The 17,178-nt window shown below is 40.9% G+C and overlaps 1 protein-coding gene across 6 annotated transcripts in view; it reads right to left on the bottom strand.

Annotated features, from left to right (window-relative positions):
* Window positions 1–17,178, bottom strand: part of LOC140907638 (uncharacterized) — a 138,970-nt gene that overhangs the window by 73,723 nt on the left and 48,069 nt on the right. The window lies entirely within an intron of this gene.

The raw sequence follows: 17,178 nt of genomic DNA, 5'->3' as shown, positions 1-17,178 counted from the left end.
CACTGAGTTATATAAGTGCTGGGAGTTTATAATAGGAACGCTAATATACGTACAGCTTCTATACAGTGGTGCTACCTGGTAGTGCTAGAGGAAAAATCAGCTAAACATCACAAGAATGAAAAATGGTGCCGCACTGGTGGAAATGAGCTAGTTACAAAACAATGCAAGAAGAATCCAGACAGAAGACTGAAGCTAGGAGACATCTATTTTTAGACTTTCAGTTTATAAAGGCACGTAAAGGAACCTAGAGAGGAAAACAGTGTCAACAGTTCACACACAAAGTCTCTTTTTATGTTTGGGAAAAGCCAAGCTAAACTGAAACTATGACGGGATTTAAGAGTAGACACAATAAAGGCTGCCACAATCTATACCTGTTACACAGAAGGTCACTTCTAGGAGGTTTTGATGAAGTGAAAGCTGAAAAATATGTTCGTTTTTGCCCAAAGGCAGGGGCTGGCATGGTAGCTCGAGGACCACAATGGTAATTGTTCCTAAGAAGGAAAAGACAATGTTCCCATTGTCTTTAAAGGGGCAAAACATCTGAAGTACTCCTCAGTGCAGTTCTAAGTTCAGCTGAATGAACCCTTTCACATAGTGTTACTTTAATTAGTAGGTGATGCTGTAATCAATGGAAATTGTTGTAGGGGGGATGACTTGGGTTTAGGGTGCAAACCAAAACTAGCATAAATCAAAATTTTTTAAAAACAAACAAACAAACAAAAAACCCCCACAGTTTGTCGTCTCCAATATCCAAAGAATTTTTCAAATCACATGCTGAAAAGATGGATGCTGGGGGAAAAGAGGCATGCAGAGATTTTTCCATGAGGCTGGCCTGTAGCATTATTTTGCTGCATTGTTGATTAATATAATTGGAGTATATATGTGTGTATGTATCAGAAAGAGAAAAAAAAATAAGACTTCTTCAGGGACCCATTAATTTCTTAAGGATAAAGGGTTTGAAGGTTCAAAGGCTTTGCTGAAGCTTATTTTAAATTTAAAATTTCTATTGCCAAGGGATTGATTACCATTCTTGCTTTAGCTTTGTCAAACAATAAGTTGATCCCCATCCTTTCAAAACGTTATGGTACTGTACATACTGTATTCAGTTACTTCTATAATGAGGACTATCTTATACATCTTCTCAAGGACAGTAATTTCACAAGAAAGTCTAGACTGAATGTCCAAAACTCTAACTCCAAAAGTACTGTATCCACTGTTGCAAGGCACAGTATCTTTGGGATATTGTAATAATTTCTGTATGCTTCTAGTCTTCCTTTGAAAAATTACACATGTATTTCAAGGTGCACCCAAAACATTCAGATCTGCAATATAAGTTACACAATCCTGTCACAGCAAGCTGAGACTTCTATTTTTCTGCTAAACTCTTGTTTTGTTATCTCGTCATCCATAATTCATTTCTGCTGTCCAGTAGACTCCTAAGCTGTAAACACACTGGAGTGGGGGCGGTCCTTCTCTGTTACGGTGAGTAGCACAATCGGATCCGTGGTTAGTGGTTCCAAGGCACTACTATACAGTAAATAAATAAATATACTCCTTACATTTATTGTGTATAATTTATTATTTGGGGTTTTCTTAAACTAAAATGTCCAGTTGTGAAAAACTGGAAGTTTTAGGGTTGTGGATATTTCAATGAAAAAAATATTTTATCTAAACCAATTTTTTTGTGAAAAAATGTCATTTTAAACTTATTTTCAATAAACTCTTTTCATCAACAAAAGCCAACCAGCTCTAATTATCTGTTTTTCATACAGCAGCAGCTGGAGGTCCCAACTGCAGTGTTCAACCAGCTGTAGTTCAGTTTATTCCAAAATGGTGACTTCAGTCCCTTGATCTCTATAGCCCATACTACACTGTGGTTACTTCTGAATGCTCACATTCCATCAACTATCAAGACTCATCCCCTTCAAAATGAAAGTTGAATCTTTAGAGAAGTGACTGAATTTTGCAGAATGATAAACTTATTTTCCTCTTAATTCTCTGGATTTTAATTCTTCCAGCTGTGAGAAGAGATTGGCCTGAGCTGCAAAATTTGAATCCGTTTCTGTATTCAGAGTTTGGGCTGGCATCATGCATGCTAGCTTTGTTATTTGAGACTGAGGAATTAGCTGTTAGGAGACAGAAAGAAACTAGGGTAGAGAGGGGAGACAGAGATGGTGATTTAAAGTGTTGAGAGCTCTCACAATTTTATTATGAGTCTTGCAGTCTTTGATATTTTTCTAAAAGCCCCAACTCCTGGTGACAAGTAATTACATTAAAATCTTAGGGTTTTTTCCCCCTCCCCTTTAAAAAAAGAAAAGAAAAGTTTCTAGCTCTTATGGTTGCACAGAATAGCTTTAAATATGACTAGAGAACGACCTAAAGGCTCAAAAGCCAGAAGTCAAATAAAAACATTCAAAAAATTGTTTAAAACAATATTTTTAAATTCATCTCATGATTTTTTGGGGTCCAACTCATTATTTTTGCATGTTTGGGGTTGGCAATATTGAAACTAACAAATCTGAATGATAAGTCATTGGCATCAGGAGAAGGAGGGGAAGATCTGGTAGGAGAAAGGTCTTAAAGAATTTTCAACTTGTCGCAACCCCACAATATGGAGCAAGGTGTCTGCAATGTGACCAGACAACGAAATGGGAGGGATCAGCACTTGGGGATAGCTACACTATGAAAATACCTCTTCATAGAGCCATTTATATTTATATGATTCTGTGTGTATGTTGTATATAAGATGAGGACATACACAAAAAACATCTCCCTCAAAAGCCCGTGGTCGGAGTCTCTTTCTCAGTTAATTGCCTGAGTACCAAGAGCTGACCACAACCTTCTCAAATAAGATAATGTACATACTAAGTGTCAGTGTGACACAAGACATTCTCCCCCCCACCCCCCAAATAATTTCTGTGTCAATGCTGACTGTTTGGGAGAGGTAGCTGCTAAGTCCACATTTTCTGGTCCACATTTTCCAGGGGTTCTTTGCTGATGGCGATTTGTGGAGTATGAAGAGTAGTTTGTGTAGGTGAGGGCTGGTAGAGTACCTTGGTTTCCCCCGATGCTGAGAGAGAGAGACCCCCAGGCTATGACAGGCATCTGTGAAAAGGTTTAGGGTACTTTGCAGGTCAGCCTCTGTGCGCACGAGAATGATGCACTCATCTGCATATTGATTAGTGATGCCAGTTCTTGTGATCTTAGATTTTGTTTGGAAACATCGGAGATTGAGGAGTTGACCGTCCATACGATAGTCATCCCCATTCTACCAGGAAGGCGGTCATGGATGAGAATCAGGATCACAGCAAGGTAAATGGAGAAGAGTGTTGAAGCAATGACACAACCATGCTTGACACACATGTGAATGATACTACAGGCCCGACTGTGTAGCAGAAGCAATAGCTTTCACTGACTAGCTGCTGTAGCATCAGGGCTGGTCAGGGATTTTGACCATTTTTGTTGTTGAAAAATGCTGATTTGTTGAAACAAACAGTTCATGAAACAGGGTCAGCTTAGACAATTTTTTCAACACAATGTCATAAGAGTTTCAAAATAGTAGAAACATGGTTTCAAAATAAAAATTCCTGTTTCAAGTGACTTTTCATGTTGACATTTTAGCTAATTGGACTGAAAAAAAAGTTAAAAATTGAAGCCAAATCAAAACATTTCAGAACTGTCAAAACAAAAATGTTTTCAGATTAACCCCAAATCACCCAATACCTCTTCTCCCAACCACCCACTCAAAAAAATCTGTTTTTCAGTTTGCAAATATGAGATTGACTTTCTGGCCTGATTCAATACAGGAAAACATTTTGAACTTGCATAAAGTTTCATAGGAAGGGAAGGATTTTCCTGTCCACTTCTGGCAGCACCACACTTACTCTGGATTCATTTTAAAGTTTTGTTTGCCATAAAAAGGCTAAAACCTGCTTTTTTAAAAAAAAAAAAAAAAAAAGAAAGCTTGGGTTCTGCAGAAGCTGTTGGCAATGTTTATATTCACTGTCACAGTTTACTCCTCACTAAGAGGAGGAAGCAAGTGGAATTTTTCAAAGCTCATTTAGATGGATTAGATAGGACAAGCGCACTTCTCACTGTCACAGTAGTCCCTTCTGGCCTTACAAGCTATGAAAAAAACTCCACACAGTATTACAAGTTGGTTGCAAAAAACCATTCGGAACAGGCTATTTTGATCTACCAACCAGGAAAGTACTTCTTTAAACAAACTTGCCTTTTGCACCCTCCCCAAGGGTGTTAGCAGCACCTTCCCCACTGAATCAGAAATAAAGAAGTGTGATCCTGCCTTGCCCTTGCCACAATGCTTTCCAGTCCCTAGGTGGCCACAGCAATAAAGACAAACAGCTCAGCTCACCTGATGAGATTCAGATAGGCCCCACAGGAGACTCAAATAGAGTTTGGGGTTTTTTTAGCGTCCAGAATTGTTTCCTCTTGTTTTTTCCTACCCCCCCCCCCCCAGATGTTCTGGTTTAACTTGGATTTAAACTTGAAGAGTGGTCAGTTTGGATGAGCTATTACCAGCAGGAGAGTGAGTTTGTGTGTGTATGGGGGTGGGGGGATGTGAGAAAACCTGGATTTGTGCAGGAAATAGCCCAACTTGATTGTCATGCACATTGTGTAAAGAGTTGTCACTTTGGATGGGCTATCACCAGCAGGAGAGTGAATTTGTGTGTGGGGGTGGAGGGTGAGAAAACCTGGATTTGTGCTGGAAATGGCCCACCTGATGATCACTTTAGATAAGCTATTACCAGCAGGACAGTGGGGTGGGAGGAGGTATTGGTTCATATTCTCTGTGTATATATAAAGTCTGCTGCAGTTTCCACGATATGCATCTGATGAAGTGAGCTGTAGCTCACGAAAGCTTATGCTCTAATAAATTGGTTAGTCTCTAAGGTGCCACAAGTACTCCTTTTCTTTTTGAGAATAAATAAAGATAGCATCACTGTGTGTGCTAAGTGCATCTTTCCCCCTCCCCACAGCAATAATTTTGTCCTAGAAACCTAATTGGGATAAACTTCTGGGATCATCTATCTCAGAAGCAAGCTACGGTCTTGACAAATTGGTCATCTGTCTTACGACACTTGATGAGAGTTGGTCTAGTTTATTATTTATATAGTGCCATACAGGTGCACACAGACTTTGCCTCAAGTAGTTTACAAGCTAAACTGATTACACACACAATGAAAGAGTGACCGACTATAGAAGACTATTGGCTGGGGGGGGTTGGGGCGTGGCGGGAGGTGTGCGGAGGACAGAAGGAAGGGGATATTGGCCCCGGAGAGTCGGTTTTCCTACAGAGAGTGGCTAGAGAATGTATTCAGTATCATTATGAGCTGGGTGAAATCTTGTTACAAGCTGAATTAAAACCCTCATTCAAACTGATGTGTGAATGCACCCTTCATGTAAGATGGTTGTAAGAAACACATAAGGGTCCACATCTAAAAAACAAGGCCTAAGAGAGCTCACTCAGGGGTTTCTGGATTGTGTGGATGGAGGGGCTTTTTGCTGAGTATTGGAGGGTTGGGGGGGGGGGCGGGAATGACAGTGAGGGAAGACAGAAGAAAGGGAGAGAGACAGCCCAGATGGGGCAGCTGAAAGCATGGTGGCTGACCCTGGAAGAAGCCTGTGGGGAGGTTTTTGGGCCGGGGTGCCGGCTGAAGAGAGAGTTCCTGGTATGTGAGCAGAAGAAGCTGTTTCTTCCTATTTAACTCCTTCTGCATTCAGAGGGACACAGGACTTTGTACATTCTGACCTGCAACATCTATTTTTCAGACCCTACGTAATGGCATTTTAACTACATTGTGATGTGTCCCACTCTGAACATTCTCTTTGGTAATCAATATAATAACTAGGCAAAAATGTAGTTTACAGCGTACGGAACTTCAATTTGGGGGGGACCTGCATTGCCCCCGTGCAAACAGCTTTTACATTTTTTAAACACTTAAGAACAAGAAGGAACATAAGAATGGCGATACTGGGTTAGACCAAAGGTCCCTCTAGCTCAGTATCCTGTCTTCCGACAGTGACCAGTCCCTGGTGCTCCAGAGGGAATGAACAGAACAGGTAATCATCAAGTGATCCATCCCCTGTCACCCATTCCCAGCTTTTGGCAAACAGAGGCTAGAGACAGCATCCCTGACCATCCTAGCTAATAGCCATTGATGGACCTATCCTCCATTAACTTATCTAGTTCTTTTTTGAACCCTGTTATAGTCTTGGCCTTCTCAACATCCTCTGGCAAAGAGTTGCACAGGTTGACTGTGGGTTGTGTGAAGAAATACCTTCCTTTTGTTTGTTTTAAAACTGCTGTCTATTAATTTCATTTGGTGACCCCTTGTTCTTGTGTTATGAGAAGGAGTAAATAACACTTCCTTATTTACTGTCTCTGCACCAGTCATGATTTTATAGACTGCTATCATATCCCCCCGCTTAGTTGTCTCTTCTCCAAGCTGAAAAGTCCCAATCTTATTAATCTCTCCTCATATGGAAGGCTGTTCCATACCCCTAGTCATTTTTGTTGCCCTTTTCTGTACCTTTTCCCAGTATATCTTTTCTGAGATGGGGCAGCCAGAACTCCATGCACTATTCAAGGTATGGACATACCACAGATTTATATTTCCTATTGAGACCTCAATCTGGAACAGTTCCTCAGATTTGTCACCTAAAAAGAATGGTTCAGGTGTGGGAATCTCCCTCAATCCTCTGCAGTGAAGAGTAATGCAAAGAATTCATTTAGCTTCTCTGCAATGGCTTTGTCTTCCTAGAGTGCTCCTTTAGCACTTACTGATCCTTTTGCAGGTTTCCTGTTTTTGATGTACTAAAAATATTTTTGCAGTTGGTTTTTGAGTCTTGCTAGTTGCTCTTCAAATTCCTTTTAGGCCTGCCTAATTATATTTTTACATCAGATTTGCCAGAGTTTATGCTATTTTCCTCAGTAGAATTTGACTTCCAGTTTCTAAAAGATGCCTTTTTGCCTCTAACAGCCTCTTTTACTCTGTTGTTTAGCTGTGGTGGCATTTTTTTGTCCTCTTACCCCCAAATTAAAAAAAGGTATACATTCAATTTGAACCTCTATTATGGTATTTTTAAACAGTTTCTATGCAGCTTGCAGGCATTTCACTTGCGACTGTTCCTTTTCATTTCCATTTAACCAGCTTCCTCATTTTGTATAGTTCCCCTTCCTAAAGGGAAAAGCTGCTGCAGTGGACTTCTTTGATATTTCCCTCCACCAAAGTTGTTAAATTTTATTATATTATGGTCACTATTACAAGTGGTTCAGCCAGGGCCAGCTCTATCTTTTTTGCCACCCCAAGCAGCAAAAAAAACAAAAAAAAACCCCAAAAAACAAAAAAACCAACCTGCCGAATGTGTCACTGCCAGAGAGAACAGGAACATCAGAGGGAGCTGCCGCTGAATTGCCACCGACAGCGAGACCCGAGTCAGAAGAGTTGCCACCAAATTGCCACCGAGGGAAACAAGGGAGAGGTGCTGCCGCCGAACTGCCGCCGGGGCTGCTGCCAGAGTGCTGCCCCAAGAACGGATTGCTGCCCCTTCAGCAGCGCCACCCCTAGAGCTGGCCCTGGGTTCAGCTCTATGGACCTCTTGGACCACATCCTGTGCTCCACTTAAGACGAAGTCAAGAATTGCCTCTCCGCTTCTGCATTCCAGGACTAGATGGTCCAAGAAGCAGTCATTTTTGGTCAGGGATGGAGGCAGGAAAAAAGCGTTCTTGGTGCTACAAGCAATAAAAGCTGTTTCCTGCTATTTGATTCTTTCTGTGTTCAGAGACACAGGACTTTGCACATTCTTCGCAAATAAACAAAACTGAATTAGAGAGAATATCTGACTGCTGTCAATTTCTCCTCCTAACTGGAACAATCTACTAGACCCCAGATTTTTGGCTAGCTGCTCAGGTCAAAAAGGGCAACAACATCTCACCAATCTTGTTGGTTGGAACTGGTCCTAGTTAAGCTATTTTGTTTAAGCAATTAGATCTTCACAGAAAGTTTCTGGCAAGAAATTATATTGAACTAGAATTTGAAATAGGATAGTTGTTTGGTTAACTGAATTAGAAGTGCAGGTGCAATCAAAAGGAACCATGCAAAAAAAATGGCACCTTTGTTCTCAATAGATCTGCTACCGCTGCATGTTCTGAACCATACCTGTTTACTTCAGTGACAAAATTAAGCTTTTACTAGTTTCTATTCCTGTTAGCTTTATTAGCCAACACAGCTGTAGGAGGGTGAACTGGATTTTATTCTGGCTCTCATTGCAAAAGAATTGTTAACTAAGGGCTTGTCTATGGGGGGTGTGATTTCTAGAAGTGCACTAATTTGCTATGCATTAATTGGTCAGTGCAGACCCTGCTGGTGTGCTTCAACTTAGTTCTGTTTCAGAGTAGCAGCCGTGTTAGTCTGTATTCGCAAAAAGAAAAGGAGTACTAGTGGCACTTCATCAGATGCATACCATTTTCCACTGAATGCATCCAATGAAGTGAGCTGTAGCTCACGAAAGCTTATGCTCAAATAAATTAGTTAGTCTCTAAGGTGCCACTAGTACTCCTTTTCTTTTTAGTTCTGTTTGAATCAGTACTCTGTTAAAGCACGCTAGGGAACCTATAGTGTGCACAAGCAGGATCTACGTGGACCAATTAATGAGCAACCCATGAGTGCACTTTAGAAATCATACCCCTTAGAGCATGTTACCCCACTGTGTACTTATGCCCCAAGTGATTGCAGTCTGTTATTGATGGTGATGCAAGAGCAGGAGAGAACTCTTCTTGACTTTCAGATCCCAGGATGAATTTGCAAGGCTATTTTTTTTTAACCTCAGACTCAGCAGCTCTGATCTAGAGTAACTAGGAGAAATTTTTTATACAACCTCTTTAGGAAAGAACAGTTTAACATGAAATAATTATATTTTAAAAAGATAAAAACTATAGCATGGGGCTTCTCAAAGTCCTCTGCTTGTGCATATGTCCTCGGATTATGTCAGACCAGTGGCCAACCTAGCCTATTGAGTTAACTTTGGCAAGAACCCATATGTCAAACTTCAAAGGAAGGTACAACTCCCCTACAAAGTCTATTTAACCAATTAGACAGCATAAAAGCAGGGTGTAGATTGTAACTCACTGTAGTATAATTTTTAAAATTCAGTTACAGTGTAATTCCCTGCAAGAAAGTGGGCAGGAAGGAAAGGAGTAGGTAGAATAATAGCAGAATAAACTCAACCCTGAAAGTGGTGAAGTAACAAGGTTGATCACCCAAGGTGCTGAGCCCTCTGACCTTGCTCCAGTAAAACACATAACACATCATTAACTTTACACATGGGCATAGTCTCATTGATTTAGCTGGAGCTACACATGCTTGAGTTGCCATTTCTTCCTGGAACTCCTTCTGCAGCCAGGCAGTTATGTGCTGCCTCTTACAGAGCTGGGTGTAAAGTTAGCTTTCCTTATGGAATAGCTTTGTCTCATGCAAATAATGAAGCACACAAATTTAATAGCAAAATTGATGTCTCCTTTAGTTTCTCCTTGCATCTGAATCAAAACCAGAAAACAATATAAGCTCTAAAATGGGCTCCCAAGCTCACTTCAGTAAAATACAATGTAAAAATCATCCTCAGAACAACCAATGCAGCACTTGGTTATGTAAGAGAGGTTTAGTACTGATGTAGTTCTAAAGCCAGTTGTGTTTTATAAGATTGCTGAAAAAGCACGGTAACAAGGCAACCCTCTAAGAAACCCCTCACAGCCATAGGTCACTGCGGTACCCAACCACCAATTCCTCCCCTTTTCAGCACCCCATAGGTCCTTACATACTGGCCCTCCAAGCCTCAACCCCAGTTCAGCCACCCTCTCCCTTTACAAAGGGCAGGTGTCTCAAAGTCCCGGCCCCTGGGCCATCTGTGGCCCAAGGGAGAACCTCCCCACTGCAGCCCGCGGAGGAGAGACGCAAACAGACACGCTGCCGGCAATCTTTGCTGCAGGCACCGCCCCCCACAGCTCCCATTGGCTGGGGGAGAGGTACAGAGATACCATCACTAGTCGCCAGGCAGAGTCAGCAATGGAAACAAGCATCATTAGTTGCCGGGCAGAGTCAGCCCTGGAGGCAATGTCACTTTCTTCCACAATGAATATAAACAAGTCAAAATACCAAACACAACTATCCACCTTGCTGCAATCCTGAAGGTGTCAACTGCTCAGTCACTGAGGCCAAACATCAACAAACTGACAGAACTGAAGTGTTGCCAGGTGCCTGGCAAACACTAAAAACTCTGTTAGTCTGTATTCGCAAAAAGAAAAGGAGGACTTGTGGCACCTTAGAGACTAACCAATTTATTAGAGCATAAGCTTTCGTGAGCTACAGCCGAAGTGAGCTGTAGCTCACGAAAGCTTATGCTCTAATAAATTGGTTAGTCTCTAAGGTGCCACAAGTCCTCCTTTTCTTTTTACTAAAAACTCTCTGGCAGGCAAAGAATTGTATAAAGTTGTATGACAGTTTTATTATTTCTAAGAAATTCAAAATAAAAAATACAATATGAATGTTTTCTTTTTTGAACACCATCTTCGGTGACATTACTGGCCCACTGGGAGGATTTGAGCACTGGCACTAAGGTAAATTGAGTTTGAGACCCCTGACATAGAGAGTCCCCAGCCCCTCTTCCCAGAACTAGGTCCCAGTTCAAAGTCCCTCAGGCTTTACTGGGCTGAAGCTCAGCCTTTTTCAGCCCTCTGGCTTCTAGGCCCCCAAACCCTTCTCCAAGTTAATCTGTGGTAGGAGCTAGGCCTAGGACTCCCAGGCCTTACCTGGCTAGAGCTTAGCCCTCTGATTCTGGCTTCCAGGACCAAACCCATCTCTCAGTCAGGGACTCTAGTAGGAGCTTCCTGCTCACTGCAGCTCCTTTGGTTTCTAGATCTTCCCTACAGAAATCTTTCATCCTGCCTCCTTACCATTTCCCAACACCCCTCATGTACCCGTCAGCTGCTCTTTATAGGGAAATCACCATGGTCTCCCCCACGTATGGTGACCCAGTCTGCAATCAGAGCTGGCTAGCTCCAGCCCTTAAGGGGTGAGCCATCCTGTTATAAGCACCAACTGTGATCTCTGCCAGTCTAAACATTTTAATGACTTTTGGATAAACCTCTGTATTTAACTAGTTAAATTGCCAAATGCTCCATAAAACAAATATGTAAACAATTTTCTAGTTAATCATCTATCATGAACAGAAGTACACAGCTGCAGAGATATATAATTGCTGTTTCATCAGGGCTCACTATTTTATTTACATAATTCCATTACTGATCTTAATGTAGATTTTTTTTTGAGAGAGAGAGAAAGACACTAACATAATGTCTCATTAAATGCAGCAAGTTAAAGAGAGAGTTCTGGTCACAGCTGCTGGATAACAGGTAGTGATTCCCTTTGATGTATTTAAAAAATGTCTTAAACATTTCTGTGTATATAACTATACATATATGCATATTTGTACATGAGTAATTATATTTAATTTGTATATGTGGCATAGGTGTATGAATATATGTGTCAAGATATTCAAATTAAGAGCTGTTACAAGTACAGAAAATAGCTTTAAATGAGCAAGAAAGATAAAACATGACCAATAAAATATAAATCAGTATTTTTTCTTTGATTCTGTACACTATTTATAATTAAAGAGAATATCAGCTGCAGATGAATTAAAACTATAGGAATGAATATGCTTTTCCAGAAAAGCATATTAATTGCTTTTAAAAAATTCCAATTAAAAATGGAATAATTCACCTTGAAGTTAAAGTATTAGAAAAAAATTATTGACAGCTTTCTGATTTTATGATTTGTTTACTTAATCTCTAGAGAGGTGATAAAATAATAAAAATTGAATACTTAAATGAAAGCTATTATAACTCCAGGCATAGCCCTAGCAAAGAAAATAACCAAGATACCCATGGTCAGTCATCCTTGTCCTTTTTCTTTAATTGATTGGGAACTCCATGTATTTACTGGGTATTCATTCTATTTGTTTTATGTCAACAAGATATAAAAAGAGCAAGAAATTACAGTGTGTGTTTGTGGTCCTCCCGCCCCAGATTCAGGAACAAAAGGTGGGAACGTTTTCTACAAAAATGTCATGGCACATTCTTAAGTTTGGGAGACTTCACAATCTGCCTTAATAGTAGATTGTAGCTCACAGACATGTTTCCAACTTGAGGAAGTGACCCTGTGGAAAGCGTTAATCAGGCTCTTGTAGGAATGGATGCTCCTGCCTGGGTTGGGGTTGTGTTCCATGGTAATAATTCAAGGAAGCTGCAAAAGATTGAATTCCAGGGGAGAACTACCTGAATTTCAGCAACATTGTTGACTAACCTAGAAAGGTATTTTCTTCTTCTATGTAGGTCCAAACTCTGTTGACACTTAAAAGGAAAAGGTCTAATGAACACTCCTTCCCAGCCCCCATACTGTCACAGTAATTTATTTCTGATTCCCAAAGTCCCTCTGTTATCTTTTTTTTATTTAATTGAACTTGTGAAAGGTGCCAGAAGACTTCATCTTCCAGAGCTACCCTTCCATTTCTTCAAACAAAAGGTATAACATGGGCAGAATCTGTTCTCCTCTCTACCCTACTAATGTCCCTCAGCCCTGATCAGAGGGACCACTGTAGGGTTGAGAGGTTAGTGCAGTCTCTATGCCCAGTTAGTCTTTGGACCTCTGCTGGAACTGCCAGCAAGGGTGCCAGTTAGTATCAATCTTGACAGTGTTTTTTGTAATGTCTGTTAGAACTGGATGGAGACCACCAATTTATTTAATATATTCTGCTGAATAGCCTTCAGGTAGTATCGGCTTTCAGTCATTGTCTCTGAGCTGAATTTGAAAAAGTGATTAACAAAAGGGTATAGGGGTCTGTTTCCTATTATGGCCCTTTCACACACATCTCTAAAATGCCTGTTACAATAGTATATGTGTATGTATTATATATATATAGGTACATTGCAAAACAACTACATTAAAAGAGCATTAAGGTTGCAAAGTCAAGAACTCAAAAGTACCAGTATTAAGATGCAATCTTAATTCAGCCCCTTTGTGCATATGCATTATTTAATGGCATGATCATACTGTTTTGCCCACAAGGTGTCTGACTCATTCAGTGCACAGGATGGCTGGTGGTCATGGAATGGGTAGCTATTCAATATTTCCTTTTATCCCCATCAGTCAATAGCTGGTATGTTGCCTTATTTACCACACACCATTCAAACCTTACACCAAGTACAGAATTATTAATTTCCTCTTAGGCTTTTCTATGACACTCATCACCATAGTATCCGAGTGATTCACAAACATGAATGTATTTGGTTCACAACAGCCCTCTGTGGCATGGGTGGTTATCCCCATTTTAGAGATGGGGAATTTAGGCACCGAATGGCTAAGGCCAAACCTGGTTACATTCATTCATGAATTTTGATTTGTCAGAGTAATTAGAATTATTTTAGCACTTTACATGTTTCAGAACAGCTCCTATTGACTTTTGGTGCAGTTATGAGCACTTATCACTTTTGCAGATTAGGCACCAGGGGCCAGATCCTCTAAGATATTTAGGTGCCTAACTCCCTCCTTAGGCACCAAACTTGAGAATCTGTGCCTAGGTTACTCAAGTTTAGCACCCAAAAATAAAAACACACATTTAATAGCCATCTCTGAAAAGTCTGGCATAAGTGACTTGCCCAGCATCACACAGGAGCACTGTGTCACAGGCCAGGACAGAATCCAGTCTTCCAGGGTGACATTCTACATCCCTAATCATGAGACCATCCTCTCTCTTCCTGCAGCCCCCCCCTGCTAAACACCAGTTATAGGAAAGAATTCTTTATAAAATATACTGCTACTTGCTGGGGCTCTAACATTTGAGAGCTAGCAGTCTGATCACAGATTACATTCCTGAGTCTCCTGCTGTCACACCAAGTCAGGTCCCTCCTGAAACCTGACCCTCTTTCACCAGTCCCACTAATCATACTACACTGTCCCCCTCTTCTCCTATTTCCCCCATGGCTGTTCCCTTCTCCTTCTTCTCTCATCTCCGTATGGTCCAGCCTGTCCTTCTCTAGTCCTGCCTCTTCTAACCTGTTTCAGTTTACCCATCCACTACTTCCATCCCTACCTATATCACCCATCCTGAATTCCTGCTCCTCATAGCTCTGTATTCAATTCCAACTGCTCCCTCTTTCTCCAGGCTGCCTGGCACCAGAGTGGGGAGCACTGAAAACACAAAAGAGTCAGTCTCCCTCTCTCTCAGCCGTGGGAGTTTGAAGGAACAATGGAGGACAAGTTCTGTTTCCAGGCTGGAGTATGCACAGTGAGCTCTGTGGGGGTGGTGGAGCATGCCCACTACAAACTAAGTTGGGAGAATTTCACTGCTACTTTGTAAACACACTTCTACTGAGCATGTTCAAATGGGGATTTTTCAGAGGTTTATAATTTGACTCAGTTGGAGTGAATATTCACGGGAATATCAAAAGGCATCTCTGTGACACCAGGATGACCCGCTTGCCGAAGTTCAAGCCCCTGTTCCATGGCATGGGCATGTCTAGAGCTTCTGGATGGAAGTTACAAGAAAATTTTTGACATCGGCAAAACAATGTATTTCCCCTTACTTCATTCTCAGGAAGAGTTGAACTATTTTTTGTTGACGTAAAAATAAATAAACAATTTTTTAAAAAAGAAGGAGCCTGAGGCACACCCAGCACAGATGTTCTCTGCCCAAATGGTAAAATTTGGCAAAGTTGTAAGTAACTGAAAATAGGGTACGTAATGGACAGTGTTGGGCAACCTTAACCAAAGGGTCACTGCCGTCTCAGAATACAATGAAAAGTATGAGAGAGAGCGCATATCCCCTGGACCATCCAACCCCACAGATATTTTATGATTAAAAATTAGAACATTTGTGAAGCAATTCCCCCAAACCAACCTCCCACTCACAATCAGCCTTGTTTATAGTCTTGGCTGACATGTTTTTTCTTTTCTTCTTTATAAAATAATTATTTTGGCCTGGTGGTTATTCTTTTTGGTTTGAGCAAGAATAGTAATCACCCGAACTATCTTACCGTCTTTCTTTTTCAGGCATTGGGCCAAATTCTGTTCTTAATTACACCCATGGAGCCACACTAATGTCAGCTTTGAGGCACATAATAGAATTTAGCACATTGTGATTTAGACCCTGCTGCCACAGAAAGCCCCTCTGTCCCCTTCAAAGAAAGGTCTGGACCTCTTCTGAGCATGCTCTTTAGACCACAGGTTTTAACAGGTAGATTCTAAGGATTCTGTTATGAGGCATGGGGTTGGGAGGTTGCGGGGGTGGGGAAGGGGACAGGTTGTGGACTAGAAGATGAGTGCTAAGCTATAGTGTGGATGAAGTATGTAATTTAAAAAAATCTTCCTTAGGACAAAAAATCAGGTATAATCATAGACTATCAGGGTTGGAAGGGACCTCAGGAGGTCATCTAGTCCAACCCCCTGCTCAAAGCAGGACCAATCCCCAATTTTTGCCCTAGATCCCTAAATGGCCCCCTCAAGGATTGAACTCACAACCCTGGGTTTAGCAGGCCAATGCTCAAACCACTGAGCTATCCCTCCCCTCATTAATTAATATTGTAATACTCCATGTATTTTATATGTCAGCAAGGCAAACACCCATCTAGCTTAATAATCTCAGTCATGTAATACAAGGTATTCCTGCATTCTAAACCCTTATTTAAACCAAAGAAAAATTAGATATTTAGATGGAATTGTATAGTGTGTCACTATGTATTTACATACATCTTGCAAGTATCTACATATACTTCAGCTATTCTTTGTGGGTTGATTGGTTATCTCATTCCTTTAAGATGAAGGAAATACTTTCCTTGTCTTATTCAAATTAATAATTATAATCTCCCAAAAGCAAAAGCAGGGCCTATTATTGCTTAGCAACAAGGCCACAAATAGCAGTTAGCAAGATTTACAGATTAGTAACAGTGGATAACAGTAAAAGATTTCATTTTCCACTGAGAGGTCTATTCCAAAGTTTCTTTACGGTTCACATTTCAGCATAAATGTGATACATTTGGACAGGACATTTAAACAAATTGGTTATGTCTCTTTTGTCTGGTTCAATTGTTCTCATGATCTTAAAATTGTCTAGACTAATGCTAACTGACTGCTGATACAGCAAGCTACTCTCAACTTCAGCAAATGCTTTTGTGCTTTTAAGTTAATGGAAACTTCATTGACTGGTATGTCAGCTACACAGTGTTGTAACATGTTACAAACTTAATATTCCGTCACCATTTTTCATTCGTGTAATGCCATGTATGAAAGGAAGCCTCAGTCCAGCACAGAGCGGTTTGTATCTCACAATGCATTTACCTCATCTTGCTCAATCACATTAGTTCAGCTGGAGGGTGAGAAAATGTTAGAGTCCCTCCTCCCCTTCAGAACATATGTATAATGGCAGCGGACCAGCTCCATTGGATTCAATAGACTTGTAACCATTTTCACCAGCAGGCAATGTGGCTCCACTATTGTAAGGATATAGAGAAGACACAGTGCTTGTGCTATTACACTGCCAGCTCTAGTGAGCTCTGTAACCTAGCGTCACAGACTCTGCCAATGCACCATTTCGTTCCATTGACGAAAACGGTTATTGCAAGATTTCACAGCACCTCTTGTAAGAGATCTTGTGACATTTCCCATATGACACAGTGATGCTTCTGAAATACTATAGGCCAGATCCTCACCTGGTGTAATGAGAATAACTCCATTCAGTCCAATGGAGATATGCCTCATTTCCCAGCTGAGGATGTGGCCCTATTCACGGACAATGTTGTGTCATGTCAAATCTCACGAACAAATTTCAAATTTTGTATTACCTTAGTGTTACTCTGGCCCTCTCATTGTCTTGGGGATGGAGCTTCAAATATTAGGACAGGAAAGAGGTGGTGATACTTCTGGTATCAAAATCCTGGCTGAACCTGTGTCACCATGCCTCAGTGGATCACAGATGAAGATGCCAAATTCATGATGAACTGCTGAGAAACAGCGCAGACTCACTCCAAACTGGTGGTTATTCTATTATTAGATATACCAATCCAGAAACAAAAGTAAACTTCTGTCTCTCCACACTGGTTAACAAGAC

The sequence above is a fragment of the Lepidochelys kempii genome, chromosome 2 (assembly GCF_965140285.1).
Source record: "Lepidochelys kempii isolate rLepKem1 chromosome 2, rLepKem1.hap1, whole genome shotgun sequence".
NCBI classification, from domain to species: Eukaryota; Metazoa; Chordata; order Testudines; family Cheloniidae; genus Lepidochelys; species Lepidochelys kempii.
Note: the sequence above shows the minus strand (reverse complement) of the source record. Positions and strands in the feature narration are given on the sequence as shown.